Here is a 19,646-nt window from a genome sequence, read left to right as displayed (position 1 = left end):
TTTATTGCTTTAAAAGAGAGAGGTAAGGAGAGAGGAAGGGAGAGAGAGAAACATTAATGTTAGAGAAATGTCAATTGGTTGCCCACCTGGACTGAGCATCATATATACCCAGACCAAGGATCATATATGCAACCTAGGTGTGTGCCCTGAGCAGGAATCAAACCTGCAACCCTTCAGTTGTAGAACAACACTTCAACCAGCTGTGCCATACTGGCCAAGGAACTAACCCAGCTTTATTGTTTTTATTTCCATTTGCATGAAATATCTTTTTTCCATCATTTTGGTTTTAGTCTGTATGTATCTTTCCTTCTGAAGTGGGTAACTTGTAGATAGCATATATATGTCTTGTTTTCTTATCCATTCAGCTACTCTATGACTTTGGACTGGAGTATTTAAGCCATTTATATTTAAAGTGATTATTAACTTCCAGCCAAGATGGAGGCCTAGACAAACATGCTGTGTCTTCCTCCACAACTAAGAAGGAATACAACTACCTCAAAACGAGAGACAACCAGAAGTTCCAGAAAGTCGAGCTGCATATAAGTCCAACAAGTAAAAGATATAAAGAAGAAATACTCATCCAGACAGGTAGGAGGGGCAGAGCTGCGGCAGAAAGGATGTAGTGTGGTGGTGGCAGCAGCAGCGGTGGCAGCAGCATGCTGGCCCCATGGTCCTAGAATGTCTGTAGACCCACCCACTCTGGGAACAACAGCCAGGGAAACAACTAGAGAGGTGCCAGGTCCATAAAAAAGTGGGAGAAGTGCCTAGAAAAGGAGGAAGTGCTGAGCAGGAGGCATTTTTCCCTCTCAGACCCCTCCCCCACACACAACACCACAATGTGGTGAAATGGGTTCCCCTGTACTGACAAATATCTAAGGCTCGCTCCTTACAATGTAGCAGGTGCGACAGCTCTACCTAAGACACAGAAGCAAACAAACACAGGAGCCTGTCAAGATGAGGAGACAGAGAAGTATGACTGAAAACAGTGAACGGATCAAGGTTCCAGTGAGAGAACGAAATGACGAGGAGATAGCCAACCAACAGATGAGGAGATAGACAACCTAACAGATGAAGAAGTCAGAACACTGGTGATAAAGATGCTCACAGGCTTGACAGATATGCTTAAGTACAGCAAACACATAAGGGAAGAAGTGAAGTCTATGCTAAGTTAAATGAAGGAAAATCCACACAAAACCAATGGTGTAGGGAAGGAAACCAGGGTTCAAATCAATAATTTAGAATATAAGAAAGAAAAAAACAGTCAACCAGTATGGAATGAGGAAACAAGAATTGAAAAAGATGAGGAGAGGGTTAGGAACCTCTGGGACAACTTTAAACATGCCAATATCTGACTCATAGGGGTGCCAAAAGGAGAAGAGGAAGAGCAAGAAATTGAAAGCTAATGTGAAAAAACAAAGAAGGAAAACTTCCCAGATTTGGCAAAGGAAAGAGACATACAAGTCCAGAAAGCACAGAGTCCCAAAGAAGCTAGACCCAAAGAGGACTATACCAAGACACATCATAATTAAAATGCCAAAAGTTCAAGATAAGGAGAGAATCTTAAAAACAGCAAGAGAAAAGAGGAGAGTTACCTACAAAGTGGTGCCTAAAGACTGTCAGCTAATTTTTCAAAAGAAACTTTGCAGGCAAAAAGAAACTGGCAAGAAGTATCATACACAATGTGATAAAAAGCAAGCATTTACAACCAAGACTACTCTATCCAGCAAAGCTATCATTTATAATGCAAGAGCAGATAAAGTGCTTCCCAGACAAGGTAAAGCTGAAGGAGCTCATCATCACCAAGCCCTTATTATATGTAATGTTAAAGGGACTTATTTAAGAAAAAGGAGATCAAAACTATGAACTTTAAAATGACAACAAAATCACAACTATCAACAACTGAATCTAAAATATAAAAACAAAAACAAACCAGAACAGGAACAGAATCATAGGTGTGGGGATCATTTTCCAGGTTATCAGCAGGGAGGGGGAAGGAAGAGAAATGTGGAAATGGTTCAGAGATTAAGAAGCATAATTGGTAGATATGAAATAGACAGGGGGAAGTTAACAATAATATAGGAAAGGAGGAAGCCAAAGAACTTATATGTATGGCTCATGGACATGAACTAAGAGGGGTGAGGTTACTGGAGGGGAACGTGGTACTGGGCAGGGGGAACAAAGGAAAAAAGATTGGAACTACTGTAACAGCATAACCAATAGAATAGACTTTAAAAAAGAAAAAAATAAAGTGATTATTAATAAATATTTATTTATTTCAGTTTTACTCTTTATGACTACCTCCTCTTTCTCCTTCTCTGTCTTCTCCTTATTCTTCTCCTTTTCCACCTCCTTCTTCTCCTCTTCCTCCTCCTTTTTCTCCTCCTTCTTCTCTTCCTCATCCTTCTTCCTTTTCTTCTTCAAGAAGACCTTCTAGCATTTGTTGTAATACTAGTTTTGTGGTAATTAACTGCTTTAGATTTATCTTGCCTGGAAAGTTCTTTATTTCTACTTCAATTTTAAGTGAAGCCTATCTGGGTAAAGTAGCCTTGGTTTTCGGTTCTCCCTTCTCATCACTTTGAATATTTCATGCCAATCCCTTCTGGTTTGAAATGTTTGTTGACAAATTAGCTGACAGTCTTATTGGAGCTTCCTTGTAAGTAACTGTCTTTCTCTTGTGGCTTTCAAGATTCTTTTTATCTTTAACCTTTGCTATTTTAATTATGATATGTCTAGCTGCAGGTCTCTTTGGGTTTAACTTGTTTGGGACTTCTGAGCTTCCTTGACTTGTATGTCTTTTTCCTTCACCAGATTAAGGAAGTTTACAGTTATTAGATCTTCAAATAAGTTCTCAGTCCCTGCTCTTTCTCTTCTTCTTCTAGTATCCTTATGTTGTGTATGTTGTCATACTTCTGGCTGTCCCAAAGGTCTCTTAACCTACTCCCCCCCCCCCTAATTAGGTGTTTTATGCTTATTTGATCCTCTGCTTCATTCAACCTACTGCTTATTCATTCTAGCATATACAATTAGAGATTTTATTCTTCACTTCTAACCGGTTCCTATTCATGGTTTCTATGTTCTTTTTTCATGATGTTGAAGTTCTAAGTTCCATAATATTCTAAGTTCCTTGAGCACCCCTATAATAATTTTTTTGAACTTTATAGATTATAAATTGCTTTCCTCCATTTCATTTAGCTGTTTTTTTCTTGGAGATTTGTCCTGGTCTTTCATATGGGGCATTTTTTTATCTCCCCATTTTGGCCACCTTTCTGTGTTTGTTGCTATGTATTAGGTAGAGCTCCTATATCTGCTAGTCTTGATAGGGTGGCCATATGTGGTAGGTGTCCTTGGCACCCAGTGGTACAGTCTCCTTTATCACCTGAGCTGGGTGCTCCAGAAATGTCCCTTGTGTGGGTTATGTGAACCCTCCTGTTGTAATTGTATCTTGATTGCTATTGGATCATTTGTGCATGGGGTTAACACTCTGGTGGACTCTGAGAATCAACCCTGACCACAGTGTATGACCTGCTGTGTAGGTGCTGATCACAGAAAATGGATTTCACCTCAGAAGGGTCTGGTGCCTGTCAAGATTTCCCTTTATATGCCATTTTTAAAGCTAAATAGATCCCAGTCTGATTTGTCTGACTCTGGGTGTGTTTGTTCCCGGGCCTCTTGGGAGGAACTCTTGGTTCAGGTCAATGTCAGATGCTGCTTATAACTGTCCCTGGGCAATTTTTGGAGTTAAAAAGCAATCTATAATTTGTGGCTGCCTCTTCTGGGCCTTGTTGTGCTTGGGAAGAACCAAGGTGTGCACCAAGGCTGGCTTCCACCAGCACTGATATCAAGGGGAGATCAGCTAAAAGCCCATGGCACCCTGAGATCCACCTCTATCTGCCTGCACCTGCCAACTGCCTGTTAGTGTCAGTCAGTAGAAGAGCCTCTTGCAATTTGTGAGTTGCATAAGGTAGGTTCTCAATGAGTCACGAGGTAAGGGCAGTGGTGTTAACCAGATTCATTCAGGTTCAAACTTGGTGCCAGTGCTTTGTTTGAGGCCACTCAACAAAAGTACCAGGGTTGTCAAGTCTAGTTTCCCATAGAACTTTATGGTAGTGTGGGGTCTCAGGAAGTTGTCAAGGTCAGGACAGCAGTTTATTAGGCCCAAATAGACCAAGATTTTGCTGTGTGAAGGAAAGGTTCTGTATCAATAGGGCATGTGAGAGAAAAATAGTCTCACCCTAGAGCCACACTATTCTCCGTCCCAGATCCTACTGGGAGCTCTGGCTCCCAGTATGGTAGTGCTGCCAAGAGTTGGGAGCATGGGGCTGCTAGGAGCCTGGATGCTGGGGATGCTGAAAGTCTAGAAAATGGGGCTAGTGGATCTCCAGTGAGTTGGAGGAGCTGGTCAGGTTCATGGGAAATTGGGGAATGGCTCCTGCCCCAAAGGCACATGACTCAGTAACTGACATCTCCTGAGTCAGCCCGGCTCTCTCTACCCTGACCAAGGCAGTTTCCTCAGCAGGGTATGAGTTCCAGAGGGGGTGGTGACAGGAAATCCAGAAGTTGAGTCTATTGCATTCCCTCAGGCTAGTGCCCTAAGGGGGAGTGTGCTCCACCTAAGAAAGATGATGTCTGGTGTGGGAGAGGAACTCAGTATGGGGATCTTCCCTGGTGGCTGTAGCTTCAGCTCTCTCTTCAGAGTCACAAACCCTAGTCTCTCCTCCTGTGACTAGTTTGCTGTGCGTTCTCTTTGCTGGAACCTGAGGTGAGTGGCCCTAAGGGTGAGACTTTGTGCATTGGCCCTTTAACAAGGTGCCTGTGTTCCTAGCAATTGCCTCTCTCTCCCTGGCAGACAAAATCCCTGTTGGTTTTCACAGCCACATGTTACATGAACATCTCTTCCCAGCTCTGGTGCTCTGGGCTGTGGAGCCTATTATGGTGTTGAGATCCCATGCTCAAGGAAAACCTTTGCAGCTGAGATATCTGATATCCCTCCTGCTGCCTGTGGGATTGGAGTCGAAGTTTTCTGGTTTGTGCCCTTTCTATTAGTCTCAATTTGTCTTTATATGTAAATCCTTGATTATAAGACTTCTGGTTAGCCAGATTTCAGTTGGTTATTCAGGTTGATTGTTCTGTATTTTAGTTTTAATTCTAGTTTGGTCCTGGGAGGCAGTGAGTGTATCCTCTACCTATTCCACTCCCATCTTGAATCACCTCATTACTATGATTTTTAATCAGAAAACTATATTATATTAAATTGAACTATGATTTGTTTAGCCATCCCTCTACCATTGTATGCTTTGTATGTTTCAAAATATATTTTATATTTGGGCTGAAGTATGTCTTGTTGAGCATTTTATGACCATAATTTTTCCTTCTTTTGCATTTCTTGTATGGATAATGTTTGGGTTTTACATAACTGCATTAAAAATATAGACATATTTATTGTTCTTGAGATGTAATATCTAAAAAGCTAGTATGAATGTATATTATTGTTACAGAAACAGGGGTGTTCCAAAAAACCCCAGAGTTTGCGGCTGGGGGATGGGGAAAAGGAAGCAGCTTTCAGAATGCCTCCACATGCCTGGGGCTGGTGGCTAGTGTCTTTCTTAGGCAAAATGGCTTTAATGCATCCAAGGCCTCAGGTAGATGGGAGGAGTCTTGAACCAGTGGACGGTATGGAAAGCACACAGAGCCTACGTAAGGTTCTGTGAATGGTCAGAACTGTTTGCAACGCCCACTGCGTCAGAGGACGCAGTCAGGGATATATAAGCAGCTGCGGACATTTTAGCTCTCTCTCGCTCACTGGCTCTCACTCTTGCTATCTCGTCCCCTCCATGTGGCTTGGAGAAGGGGTCTCCAGGCTGCTTTAAGAGGCTCTCGCCATGCGGTTTTGAGGAGAGGAGATCCATGCAGTTTGCAGGAAGAAGGCAATTTGCAAGGAGGCTGAGAATCCAGGCAGTTCTGCATTGAGAGCTGGAGGGCACCACAGCACAGAAAGGACCTCCCCAATCAGAATTGAGTGATTGGCAGCTGCTGGTAAAGCTGAACTGCATTTGGAAAGTAGGGAAACGGTTTCTCTAACTTTTCTAAAACTAGCCTGGTTTGGTAGTGGGGAGGCAAGGATATGTGTTTATAGGTGTTTTAAAGAATATAAGACTTAACAGAAGGAAAACTCTGATTCCAAAAAACCTCCGCTGCCTTGCGGCATACCTCTTCAGGGGAAAGGCTAAGGGAGTAAACCCTGACAGAAAATCCGGAGCCGGAGTCCCTAAGGCGGTTTGACGTTGTAGTCAACACCGGCAACTCCTGCGGCGCACCTGAAGCCAAGCTGTATCGACTCCGTCTTTCCCTTGGACCCTTCAGCTGCGAAGAGAGGGGGGGTCTGCTGCATGGGCAACAGCAGACCCTCCATATCACCCTGCCCAGGCTCTGTAGCTTCAGCGTCATCACAAGATGTCGATTCAACACGGGAGGAGACAGATACCGTGTCACTCCCGAGTCGGACTGCACAGCCATTCTCGGCGGTGCAGATAGACTCTTAAGAAGCTACACCATCGTCTCTCGAGACGGACGGCTGCCGACGACGAGAAGACTTAACAACAGAAATCTGCAAATAACTAAATCTATATAACTGTTAAATAAGCAATTCTTTTTTTTTTCACTAAACTCTGGTATTGAGAGTTTTAATTTTGTCAGCGGGCAATCGGGCCCCTAACTAAAGAGCCCGTGGGTTTGTTTTCAGTTGGAGCAGCCTGGGGATTCTGTAACATTATCACATTTCACAACACTCATTAGCATTAAGTTATTTTTAAATTCTTATTGAACTAATAGTTGATAACAATTCTTGACATATTTTATTTTTTGGCTTTACATATTACTCTTTGAATACTACCTGAATTTTTTATTTTGACTTTTATTTGTGTATTAGTTCTCATTGCTGCAAATAACAACAGTGACTTGAAACAATGCAGATTTATTTCCTTAAATTCTCTGGATTAGAGAACCAATTAGATCGTCTTTCTACTCAATGTCTTACCAGGCTGAAATCAAGGTGTTGGGCTGGGTTGCAGTGTCACCAGAAGCTGTGTGACTAAAATCTCTTTTCTTGCTGGCTCTCAGCTCCTAGAGACCACAGATCCCCACCCACCCACAGTTCCTCTCACAACTTGGCGAGTTACTTCCTTTCTGAGGCTAACAGAAGACATCTTTCTGATACCTCATCATCTTTTAATGAGATTACCTGGTTAGATCAGGCCCATCAAGTATAATATCCCTTTGGACTAAATAAAAACTGACTAAAAACTAATTACAGGTGTGATATCCTACCATTTTCACAGTTCTGCTACCACTCGAGGGTAAAGGATTCTGTGAGATATATACACCAGCAGACAGGAATCTTGGGGCTGTCTTAGATATCTGCCTACTACACTGACCTAACCTTACAACTTTAAAGTATTATATAACAGGTACAATACTTAGGTCAGCAGATTAGGATTTAAAATAAAGTAAAAAACAAACACAATATAAACAAGTAAGTATTTCAACTTTAGTTACATGAATGTTAAGGATAATTGTCTTATTTTTCACATTATTTTGAAATGTCTTGATATGTTCAATAAAAGTTGCTAAAGAACTACCCATTTCTATTTCATTGAAAGTCATATTGATTATAGATATGCTTCTCCAGATAATTACTTTAAAATACAATTTAAACTACAAAGGTATTAGCAATGTTGTAAAAACATTAGAATAATAAGAAAAGAAAAAAAGGTAACCTCAACCCCAGGTCTGTCCATGGTGTCTCCCAGATGTCCCCGACTATTGCCTGGATAGCTGGCTCATAATGTCCATCCTCTAACCTGCTCCTCCCAGCCCCCAAATGCTATCCTCTATCATGTCCAGCCAGTGCATTTATTTGCTTTATCTCTGACTCTAGCTTATTAACCATATTAATTTCTGCTGCATGTCATTATGTTGCATGTATATTGAGTCCTTTCTTATATTCACCCATCACCTTGGGCCATTTTAGGGTCTTGTCAAACATGGTTTTTATGCATAAATCCTCTAGGTCATGTCCATTGAGCTTCTTTATTAATGTAAGTGAAAAAATTGTATATCATTTTTTCCTTTGTGAATTAGCTGGTAGTAGGAGTTTAGGTATTTCATGAATGGAATTAGTGCCCGTCATCCCTTCTGACATGTGAGTCGGCACTGAGGATACAATTCCCTATGACTAGGAAGTGTGCTCTCCCCAGACACTGAATACGCCGGCTCCTTGATCTTGGACTCCCCAGCCTCCAGGACTGTGAGAAATAAATTTCTATTACTTATAAACTACGCAGTCTGTGGTATTCTGTTATACCCGCAGAAAGAGGCCAAGATATACATACTAAGGATGAAGAGTCTGAAGCTCAGAGTTGAAGTCACAGTTAACAAGTAGCAGAGCTGGGGTTGGGACTCAAGGGATCTGAATCTTCTACATTTGAACTCTAGATCTTACATTCTCAAGCACTAGGTTGAGTTGGCTACAATCACACAATATCATTTTCTTCAAAGGCAGAAGTCTGAGAGAGTGAAAAGAAGTTGGATAATAGGATTTCTCTTACTAAATCTGTTTGTGATTCCCTCTCAGGGTTCCACTGAATGTAGATGCCTCTCCTGCAGTAAGTGGTGGTTTATTCACAAGCACAATTATATAAGTGCTTTTCTCCTTTTATTTAAGTCATGTTCTATTAATCAATAGTATATTAAAATCCTTTACTCTTGTTATTGCTTTCTCAAATTTTTCTTCTGAAATCATAGCTTGCATTTTAGAAATTTTCTTTTTGTCAAAAATTAAATTTTGCTCCTTGTCACTTTGTTAGATCACCTGCCTCTAATTTAGTTATATTTGAGATCTCAAAGACCTACCACTCACACAAAGCAAAATATATACATTTAAAAAAATTAACTCGGGATGTTCTACCATCCTTTTGGTAAATGGCTCTTAGCCTTTTTTCTCTGCCATTCTTTTACTTCTCTCTATATATGACTGTTTTTCATTTTTAATTTGCAAACTCAAGGGAGTGGATGGAAATTATGCCTCTATTCCTATTCATCCATTCCTAATATTAAAAATAACAAAAGCAACCAAATTATAAACTTTGATTTTTTTCACGTTTGCAAATTTATAAAAAATTATCCTTAAATGAAAAATATTTCAAAATAAATTATCAAATCACTATTGTAAAGAATCTCTTAATCTTTCAGTAAATAATAGGCATGTTGTTGTACAATACTGAAAGTAATCTACCATCAATTCGTGCTTTTTTTTAATACTCTTTTAAAGAAATAACATACTATGTATCCATTTTAGTGTAATGTGATAATCATGATTAAAAAGTTTAGAGGAATATATCTTTCTGATTCAACCTAATTTGAATTGCTATTTACATGTTAATTTTCTCATCAGCATCTTTTATCATTCTTACTCATTTTTACATGTAGTCACTGGATAGAAACTAGTGTTGAATTTTTAACTTAAGTGAACTTTAAAGATCTTATTGACTTTATTCATTGATTCATAAGTTGGGCAGCATGCAATCTAACAGACAGAAAGAAGATCTAAGGAGTAATACAAAATGAAAGACTTATAGGAAGATGGGAGCAGAAACAAGGAAGTTATACATACTATGTAAAAAAGCAGGTTGATTATTGCAAGTTTACTTTCCTTCAGGGAATGTCAGGAGACTATCAGGAGATTCCTGATTGACTGGTTTAAGGGAAAGCTGAAACTTTAATTGTCAGTTTGGTAACATGGGGCTTAACATAAGTGACTCCATTTTTTCTTATTGTCTTGTTTTCAATAAGAGACATTGTGTATAGATGAGTCACGTTCAAATTAATATCTACAGTGATCAGGAAATGTAATAATCACTTCAGGTTCACTATCTTATTCAACTTTCATGGAAATTCATAACTCTTTCCTTTTAGTTGAGCAAACTATGTTTAAGAATAGTTAGTTGTTCACTGAAATTGTTAACTACATGGTAGAACTAGGATGGATCTTCTGGAGAAATTAAGTCACATGTTCGTGTGGGTAGAGAAGGAAGTTCAGAGTATTAAAGACTTCAACCTCTTGCAGGGAGGGATTGGACCACTGAAATCTTGGTAGGTTGTGTTAGAACAAGATTACTAGCTTCAGTGATAGAGAAGCACATAGTGTATTCAGTAGAAAAAAAATGTAAAAGGAATTTAATGGGATGAGTAAAAAAGTAAAGATGATGTCTTTGTTACGAACCATTGTATTTGGAATGTTGATTTGCATTTGAAATCAGCACTGCCATATCTCTCATCTTTATAGTCAGACTTCTGAAAAAAAACAAAACAAAAAAATAACCAAGATTGCCAGTACCTTCACCATTAACCTCTCATTCTTAGTCCATGAGTATCTGACTTCTAGCTATATCACTTTGCCAAAATGTCATCAGTGACATCAGTGTTCCTAAATCCAATGGATATTTCTCAGGTCTCATCTTCATTGACCTTTTTTTGTACGTAAAACTATTGATTGCTTATTCCCATGTTGTGTTGTCCTGCACACTCCCTGGACTGAACCCCACTTCTTTTCTTCCCCTTTTCAGTCTCTTTTTCAATTTCTTCCTCTTTGACAACTGTTATATTATAGTTCTTCAAAGCTATAAGATCGCAAGATTTTTTTTTTTTTTTTTTTTTACTACTCTATATCCTTGGACAACCTCATCGGAACCACAGTTTCTATTATTATCTATTTCTTGGTGATTTCTGTGACCTCTGGATCAGAATTTCCAATTACCTACTCAACTCTACTAGGATATTTTCAAGGCACCTCAAATTCATAATGTTCAAAACTAGTCTCATGTACTTCCTTTTTATTCCTCAAACCTGGCCCTTTTCTACCACTTCCTGCCTCAGTAAATTACCACCATCCCTGAAATTTTCTCCTCCTGCTCAATGACTCCTACCACAACTCATAGTGATGAATTAATCACCAAAGTCTGTTGCCTGGCCTCCTGATACATTCTGTCTGCTGTTTTATTCTCTCTCTCTATTGTCCTAGTTCAGGTTATTCTGATCTCCTTTTGGAACATTTTGAAGCTGCCCACTCATCTGTACAAATTTACTATCCCTTCCTTTAGTCATTTTTCTACACTACAGCCAAAGTAATCTTTTCAAATTGAAGATCTTATCAAGCCATCCCATTTCCGAACACTTGTTTTTAAAATAAATACAAAAAATGCATGATGTATCTTAAGAGAGCCTTAAGAGAGGTCCTGATGTACCTTAAGAGAGAGATCTGATCTTTTCAGTTTTAACTCACTCTATTCTTGTTCTTCCTCTTAGAACACCACAGTCTTATGTACATCATGATTTCTCTTATCGCAGGACCTTTGCACATCCACTGCCGGTAACCTGGAATAGTTCCTTTCCCCCCTTGGTATCATTTCTACATTCTCATCCTCAGCTCAAATTTATTTACTTAGAAAAAACTTCTGGCCTCTCTGACTCAATCACTGTTTTCATGGCATGTATAATGGAATTATATTCATTGCTTTCATAACATATACCACATTTTATACTTATGTTATAAATTTGTGTAATGACTTTCTCCTTTCTAGACTATAAGTTCTAAGAAGGTAGAACTTATGCTTATTTTTGTTTACCATTATAGCACCCTAATTTGACATAATACCTATTCTGTAATTGGTGGATATATATTCACTAAGTCAATAAGTAAGTGAATGATTTAATAAATGCAAGATTAAGACTATTACCTTTCTTATATAATTCCCCTTTAGATACATAGCTTATCTCCCTAACTAGAGTAGTCTGTTTTGAGAGTAAGATACTAACTTACATATTCACACTTTCCTCAAATGTGTAAGTTGGCATTTAGTGAGTGCTTTGTTAACATTTAAATTTAAAAATATAAGTGAAAATTAAATAATTCAAATCTATGTTTTGTATATGATATTTTAAGAAATGTCTCCCCTACTGCATATCATAAGAATTACAAATTCTTGGGTATTCTTCAAAATGACAGAATCAGAGTAGGAACCCTGATCTACATTTTTATTTATTTATTTTTTTTATTTTGGTTTTTCGATTACAGTTATCCCCTTTTCCCCCAATTTCTCTCCCCCACCCAGCCCACCCCCTCTCCCGCAATCATATCCCTCCCCGTTGTCTATGTCCATGAGTCTTTTATACAGGCTCTTTGACTAAACCCTTCCCTTACTTATCCCCCTTCTCTCCCTCTCCCCTCCCCCCTATTGACTTCTATTCTGCTCTTTGTTCTATTTAGTTCCTTTGTTTGTGTTGTTCTTTAGTTTCCTGTATTAGGTGATATCATATGGTATTTTTCTTTCTTTGCCTGGCTTATTTCACTAAGCATAATTCTCTCTAGTTCCATCCATATTGTTGCAAATGGTAGGAGTTCCTTCTTTCTTTCTGCTACATAGTATTCCATTGTGTAAATGTACCACAGTTTTTTGATCCACTCATCTACAGATGGGCACTTAGGTTGTTTCCAGCACTTAGCTATTGTAAACAGTGCTGCTATGAACATAGGAGTGCATAAGTTCTTTTGAATTGGTGTTTCAAGATTCTTCGGGTATAATCCTAGTAGTGGAGTCGCTGGTTCAAAAGGCAGTTCCATTTTTAATCTTTTGAGGTAATTCCATACTGTTCTCCATAGTGGCTGCACCAGTCTGCATTCCCACCAACAGTGCAGTAGGGTTCCCGTTTCTCCACATCCTCGCCAGCACTTGTTGCTTGTTGATTTGTTGATGATGGCCATTCTGACTGGTGTAAGGTGGTATCTCATTGTGGTTTTTATTTGCATCTCCCTGATGGCTAATGATGTTGAGCATTTTTTCATGTGTCTATGGACCTTCTGTATGTCCTCTTCGGAGAAGTGTTTGTTCAGGTCCCTTGCCCATTTTTTAATTGGGTTGTTTGTTTTCTTGATGTTGAGTCGTATCAGCTCTTTATATATTTTGGAAATCAGTCCCCTGTCTGTGATGTCATTGGCAAATATGTTTTCCCATATGGTTGGTTTCCTTTTCATTTTGCTGATGTTTTCTTTTGCTGAGCAGAAACTCTTCAGTTTGATGTAATCCCATTTATTTATTTTTTCCTTTATTTCTCTTGCTTTAGGAGATGTATCCGTGAAGAGATTGTTACGTGAGATATCTGATATTTTCTTGCCTATGTTTTCCTCTAGGACTTTTATGGTGTCACGGCTTACATTTAAGTCTTTGATCCATCTTGAGTTTATTCTCGTGTGTGGTGTAAGTTGGTGGTCTAGTTTCATTTTTTTGCAGGTCCCTATCCAGTTCTCCCAGCACCATTTGTTAAAGAGGCTCTTCTCACTCCATTTTATGTTCCTTCCTCCTTTATCAAAGATTAGTTGACCATAGAGGCCTGGGTTTATTTCTGGACTCTCTATTCTGTTCCACTGATCTATATGTCTGTTCTTATGCCAGTACCAGACTGTTTTGATTACAGTGGCTTTGTAGTATTGTTTGATATCTGGTGTTGTGATTCCTCCTGCTGTGTTCTTCTGTCTCAAGATTGCTTTTGCTATTCGGGGTCTTTTTTGGTTCCATATGAATTTATGGAGTATTTGTTCTAGGTCTGTGAAATATGTCATTGGTATTTTAATAGGGATTGCATTGAATTTGTAAATTGCTTTGGGTAGTATGGCCATTTTGATGATGTTGATTCTTCCCATCCAAGAACATGGTATTTGCTTCCATTTATTTGTTTCTTCCTTAATTTCTTTCTTCAATGTTATATAATTTTCAGAGTACAGGTCTTTTATCTCTTTGGTTAAGTTTACTCCTAGGTACTTTATTTTTCTTGTTGCTATAGTAAATGGTATTTTATTTTTTGTCTCTGTCTCTGCTATTTTATTGTTGGTGTACAGAAATGCCTTGGATTTCTGTATATTTATTTTGTACCCTGCGATTTTGCCAAATTCACTTATTATATTGAGTAGTCTTTTAGTGGAGTTTATAGGATTTTCTAGGTATACTATCATATCATCTGCATATAATGAAAGTTTCACTTCCTCTTTCCCAATTTGGATTCCTTTTATTTCTTTTTCTTGTCTGATTGCTGTGGCTAGGACTTCCAACACTATGTTGAAAAGGAGTGGAGAGAGTGGACAACCTTGTCTCGTTCCTGAGTTCAGGGGGAATGCTTTCAGTTTTTGTCCATTGAGTATGATGTTGGCCTCAGGCTTCTCATATATAGCCTTAATTATGTTAAGATATGCTCCCTTTATTCCCATTTTGCTGAGTGTTTTCATCATAAATGGGTGTTGAACTTTATCAAATGCTTTTTCTGCATCTATTGATATGATCATGTGATTTTTGTCTTTCATTCTGTTTAGGTGATGTATTATATTTATTGATTTGCGAATATTAAACCATCCTTGCATCCCTGGAATGAAGCCCACTTGATCATGATGTATGATCTTTTTGATGTGTTGCTGGATCCTGTTTGCCAATATTTTATTGAGGATTTTAGCATCGATGTTCATCAGTGATATTGGCCTGTAGTTTTCTTTCTTTGTTGTGTCTTGACCTGGTTTGGGGATTAGGATAATACTGGCTTCATAGAAAGAGTTTGGGATTTTCCCTTCTTCTTGGATTTTTTGGAACAGTTTGAGGAGGATAGGAGTTAGTTCTTCCCTGAATGTTTTGTAGAATTCGCCTGTGAAGCCATCCGGTCCAGGGCTTTTGTGTGCCGGGAGATTTTGGATTACTGTTTCAATTTCCTTCTTTGTTATTGGTCTGTTGAGACTTTCCACTTCTTCTTGATTCAGTTTTGGAAGGTTGTATGTTTCTAGAAATTTGTCCATTTCTTCTAGATTGTCAAATTTCTTGTCATACAGTTGTCTGAAGTAATTTCTAACTATCATTTGTATTTCTGAGGTATCAGTCGTGATTTCTCCTCTTTCATTTCTGATTTTGTTTATTTGTGTCTTCTCTCTTTTTTTCTTGATTAGACTGGCTAGAGGCTTGTCGATTTTGTTGATTTTTTCGAAGAACCAGCTCCTAGTTTCGTTGATCTTTTGGATTGTTTGTTTAGTCTCTATGTCATTTAGTTCTGCTCTGATCTTGATGATTTCATTCCTTCTTCTTGCCCTAGGCTTTGTTTGTTGTTGTTGTTCTAGTTCTTGTAGCATTGTGGTTAGGTTTTTTATTTGAGATTCTTCTAGCCTTTTCAGATATGCCTGTATTGCTATAAACTTCCCTCTCAGGACTGCTTTTGCTGTGTCCCACAGGTTTTGGGTTGTTGTGTGCTCATTATCATTAGTTTCTAGAAATTTCTTGATTGCTTCTTTGATGTCATTGTTAACCCATTCATTATTTAATAGCATGTTATTCAATCTCCATGAGTTTGGGTGTCTTTGATTTTTTCCTCTGAGGTTGATTTCTAGTTTCAAGGCATTGTGATCTGAAAAGATGCTTGATATGATTTCAATTTTCTTGAATTTGTTGAGGCTTGTTTTGTGACCTATCATGTGGTCTATCTTTGAAAATGTCCCATGTGCACTTGAAAAGAATGTATATTTTGCTTCTTTGGGGTGAAAAGTTCTATATATATCAGTTAGATCCATGTGGTTTAGTGTGTTGTTCAATGCCTGTATATCCTTGGTGTTTCTTTGCTTTGATGATCTGTCTATTGTTGATAATGGAGTGTTGAAGTCCCCTACTATGAGTGTGTTGTTGTTGATATCCTTTTTGTGGTCTTCTAGTATTTGCTTTATGTATTTGGGTGCTCCTATGTTGGGTGCATATATGTTTATCAAAGTCATATCTTCTTGATGGATTGTTCCTTTAAGTATTATGAGATGTCCTTCTTTGTCTCTTTTTATTGTCCTTGCTTTAAAATCCATTTTGTCTGATATGAGAACTGCTACCCCGGCTTTTTTTTCCGGTCCGTTTGCTTGGAATATTTTTTTATATCCCTTTACTTTCAGTCTGTGTAAATCTTTTGTTTTGAGGTGTGTTTCTTGTAGACAGCAAATATGCGGGTCCTGTTTTCTGATCCATTCCGTTACCCTATGTCTTTTAATTGGAGCATTTAATCCATTTACATTTAAGGTTATTATTGACGTGTATTTATTCATTTCCCTTTGTACCTCTGTTCCTCTCCTCTCTTGTTTTTTCCTTCTTTTTTCTTAGAACAGTCCCTTTAGCATCTCTTGCAATGCTGGTTTGGTGGAGATGTATTCTTTCAGTCTTCCTTTGTCTGAGAAACTCCTTATTTCTCCTTCTATTTTGAATGAGAGCCTTGCTGGGTAGAGTATTCTTGGTTGTAGGCCTTTGTTTTTCATTGCTTGAAATATTTTTGACCATTCCCTTCTGGCTTGTAATGTTTCTGTTGAGAAATCAGTTGATAGCCTTATCGGAGCTCCCTTATATGTTATTTGCTGCTTTTCTCTTGCTGCTTTTAGGATTCTCTCTTTGTCTTGGAATGTTGCCATTTTAACTATGATGTGCCTTGGAGTGGGTTTTTGGGGGTTCCTCTTGATTGGAACTCTCAGTGCTTCTTGGACTTGCATAGCTTTTCCTCTCATCAGGTTCAGAAAATTTTCTGTCACTATTTCTCCTATCAGATTTTCAATTCCATGTTCCTTTTCTTCTTCCTCTTATATTCCGATGATCCTTAAATTATTTTTCCTAATGCTCTCCTGTAATTCCCTTACATCTTGTTCATATTTTTTCAATCGTTTTTCATTTTGCTGTATTGTCTGGGAGTTTTTCTCTACATTATCTTCTAACTCACTAATCCGATCTTCTGCTTCGTTTAGTCTGCTTTTGACTGATTCTACTGTGTTTTTCAGTTCAGAGATTGTATTCTTAAGTTCTTCCTGGTTCTTGTTAACGATTTCTATGTCTTTTTTTATGCTGGTGTAGTTCTCTGCAAGTTCCCTGTAATTTTCTTGGAGCTGCTGGTAACTTCCTTGAAGGTTGTCATAGTTGATTTTAAGGATGTCGAGTATATTGAGCTTCTTTACCACCATTGTTTTGAATTCCATGTCTGACATTTGGGCTATGTCTATTTCGTCTATCTCTCTTTCTGAGGATTCCTCTTTTCTTTTCATTGAGGGGTTATTTTTGCGTCTTACCATGTTGGATTCTTTTTGTTATTATTTATTTATTTATTTATTTATTTATTTATTTATTGGGGGGGTAGTCTGCTTTGACTTCCCTCCTTTGTGGTGTAATATTCTTTATCGAAGGTCTGGGAGTTTCAGTGGTGCAGTCTCTTTGATATCCTGAGCCTGATGGTCTTGAGTTACCCTTTATGTCGTTTGTTTATGCTGTTCGGTTATATTTCAGATGTTCTTTGATAGGATCTTCCTTCTGGCTACTTGGTTGAGAGTCACTCTATCTGCTTTGTCTTGAGTTCTTTTGTGGATATGCTGTTAAAGACATAAACACACAGCCCAGGCAGGAGACCCACACCCTCAGAAAGTATCCCCCACTCTATCCTGCTATCGTTAGCCAACTAGCCCGTATTAATATAAATGTAAAGAGATTTGAGCTTTTATACTATAAGAAGAATAGATACGAGTTGTTTTTGGGGAGGAAAAATATAATTTTTGATAGAGGGGTTGATAGATTAATAATAGTTGAGACTGTGCAAGCCAGTTAGTAATATTTACATTGTATGTTAAGAAAAATAGAAGAAAAGGATAGAAAAATACTTAGTATAGTAAGAAAGTGGGATTGTATTGTATTTGGGTTTATATAGTAATTATATTGTATTATTTAAAGTAATAGGGGGGCTAAGCTAGACACACAAATGAATAAACCACTATTAAAGAGAAAGGATGAGAAGGAGAGGTTATATGCAACACGTTAGAGATAAAGTTTGTTATTATTGGAAGAGGTGGAGGAAAAACACCCCCCCAAAAAATCCCCAAGAAAATAGAAGAAAGAAAAGAAGAAAGAGAGAAAGAGAAGAAAATAAAAAATTTACCACAACCCCCCCCCAAAAAAACCCCAAAGGTAAGCAAGAAAGGAACAAAGAAAGATAGAAAAGAAAGAATACAGAAGAAAGAAAGAAAAAAGAGAGAGAGAAAAAAAATTGAACCAAAAAAAAAAATATATATATATATATATATATACCCCCCAAAAACCCCCCCAAAAAAACCCCCAAAGGTAACCAAGAAAGGAACAAAGAAAGATAGAAAAGAAAGAATACAGAAGAAAGAAAGAAAAAAGAGAGAGAAAAAAAAATTGAACCAAAAAAAAATATATATATATATATATATATACACCCCAAAACCCCCCCAAAAAAAACCCCAGGAAAAGAATAAAGAAAGAAGGAAAGAAAAGAAATTATTAAGAAGAAAGAAAGAACAAGGGAGAAAAAATTTGGAAAGAAAAAAAAAAAAAAAAACGATGTTTTTACTCCGTTTTAGCCTTGGTGTGTTGTCTTCTTTTTCTGGGTCCGCAGCTGGTCTAGTGTGGGAGGTCAGAGGTTCTTGTTCTTTTGCCGGACTGGTGTGCGCACCCGGTTGCCGGCACTGCGCGCTACCTTGCTGCCCGCTGTAGCCAGTTGAGGTGCCCTTGCGCGCAAGCCCCTGCGCGCTCGGACGGCCCGAGAGTTTGCCCCGCGGTTGGAGCCCACTGCTGCCGGGCCGCGGTGGTTCCCCGTTCGTGCCAAGGTGTCTCTGTCCGCGCGGGCGGCCCGAGCGCTTTCCTCGGGATTGGCTCCCGCCTTCGCTGGGCCGCGGCGGTTCCCCGTTCACGCCGAGGTGTCCCTGCCCGCGCGGGCGGCCCGAGCGCTTTCCCCGGGATTGGCTCCCGCCTTCGCTGGGCCGCGGCGGTTCCCCGTTTGCGCCGAGGTGACCCTGCCCGCACAGGCGGCCCGAGAGCTCCCACTGACCCCAGGCTGAGGTGTTTTCGCGCTCGCGCGCTGCCCCGTGCCCTCAGTCCCGCTGAGCCGAGCTCCGGGAGTTGGTCTCTCGCCTCTTAGGGCAGGGCCAGGGACACTTGCGCTCAGTGGAATCGAGCGTCCGTGGGTCGCCGCCTCTCGCTGTTCCCGTGCTGCAGCCGCCCCGTTCCCTCACCCGTCTGGGTGGGCACAAACAGAGCCTGCGCTAGTGGTCTGCTTTCCGGCCTAGGGCCCTGCGCCCACGGGAGCTGTCTAGGGGTGTCTGTGCACAGTCCTCTGCGTGTTCAGTGGGCCCTCCCTGTGCCCGTTGGGGCACTGATCTTATGTCCGTTGGGGAGTGTCCGAGGGACGCCTGGACTCACGGCCCCGCGCGCCTGGGCCAGTGAATGAGAGCACTTCCCTATGTGCGCCCCCGCGACCCAAGGGTAGGGTTGAGGAGTGGATTAGCGCGCCCCTGCGCCTGGGCTCCTCCAGAACGGCCTACCACACCCAAACTTTCCTCCCCTCTCCACCGTCCACTAGAGAAAAATATAAAGGAGAATTATGTTCTCACTTGCCCGGCAGCACGCTGTCTCCTGTCCTTCAGCGCCAATGCCACTTGGTCGAGTCCCGTCTCTGCCAGCGGGCAGAGATCCGCTCTCCGCCTGACTCCTCTCTGGGGTAGCCTGTGGTCGCCAAAAATCCTTTGTGTGCTTCCCGCCACAGCT

The sequence above is a fragment of the Furipterus horrens genome, unplaced genomic scaffold, assembly GCF_987537825.1.
Source record: "Furipterus horrens unplaced genomic scaffold, mFurHor1.1.pri manual_scaffold_9, whole genome shotgun sequence".
Lineage (NCBI taxonomy): Eukaryota > Metazoa > Chordata > Mammalia > Chiroptera > Furipteridae > Furipterus > Furipterus horrens.
This window is presented reverse-complemented; position numbering follows the sequence as displayed.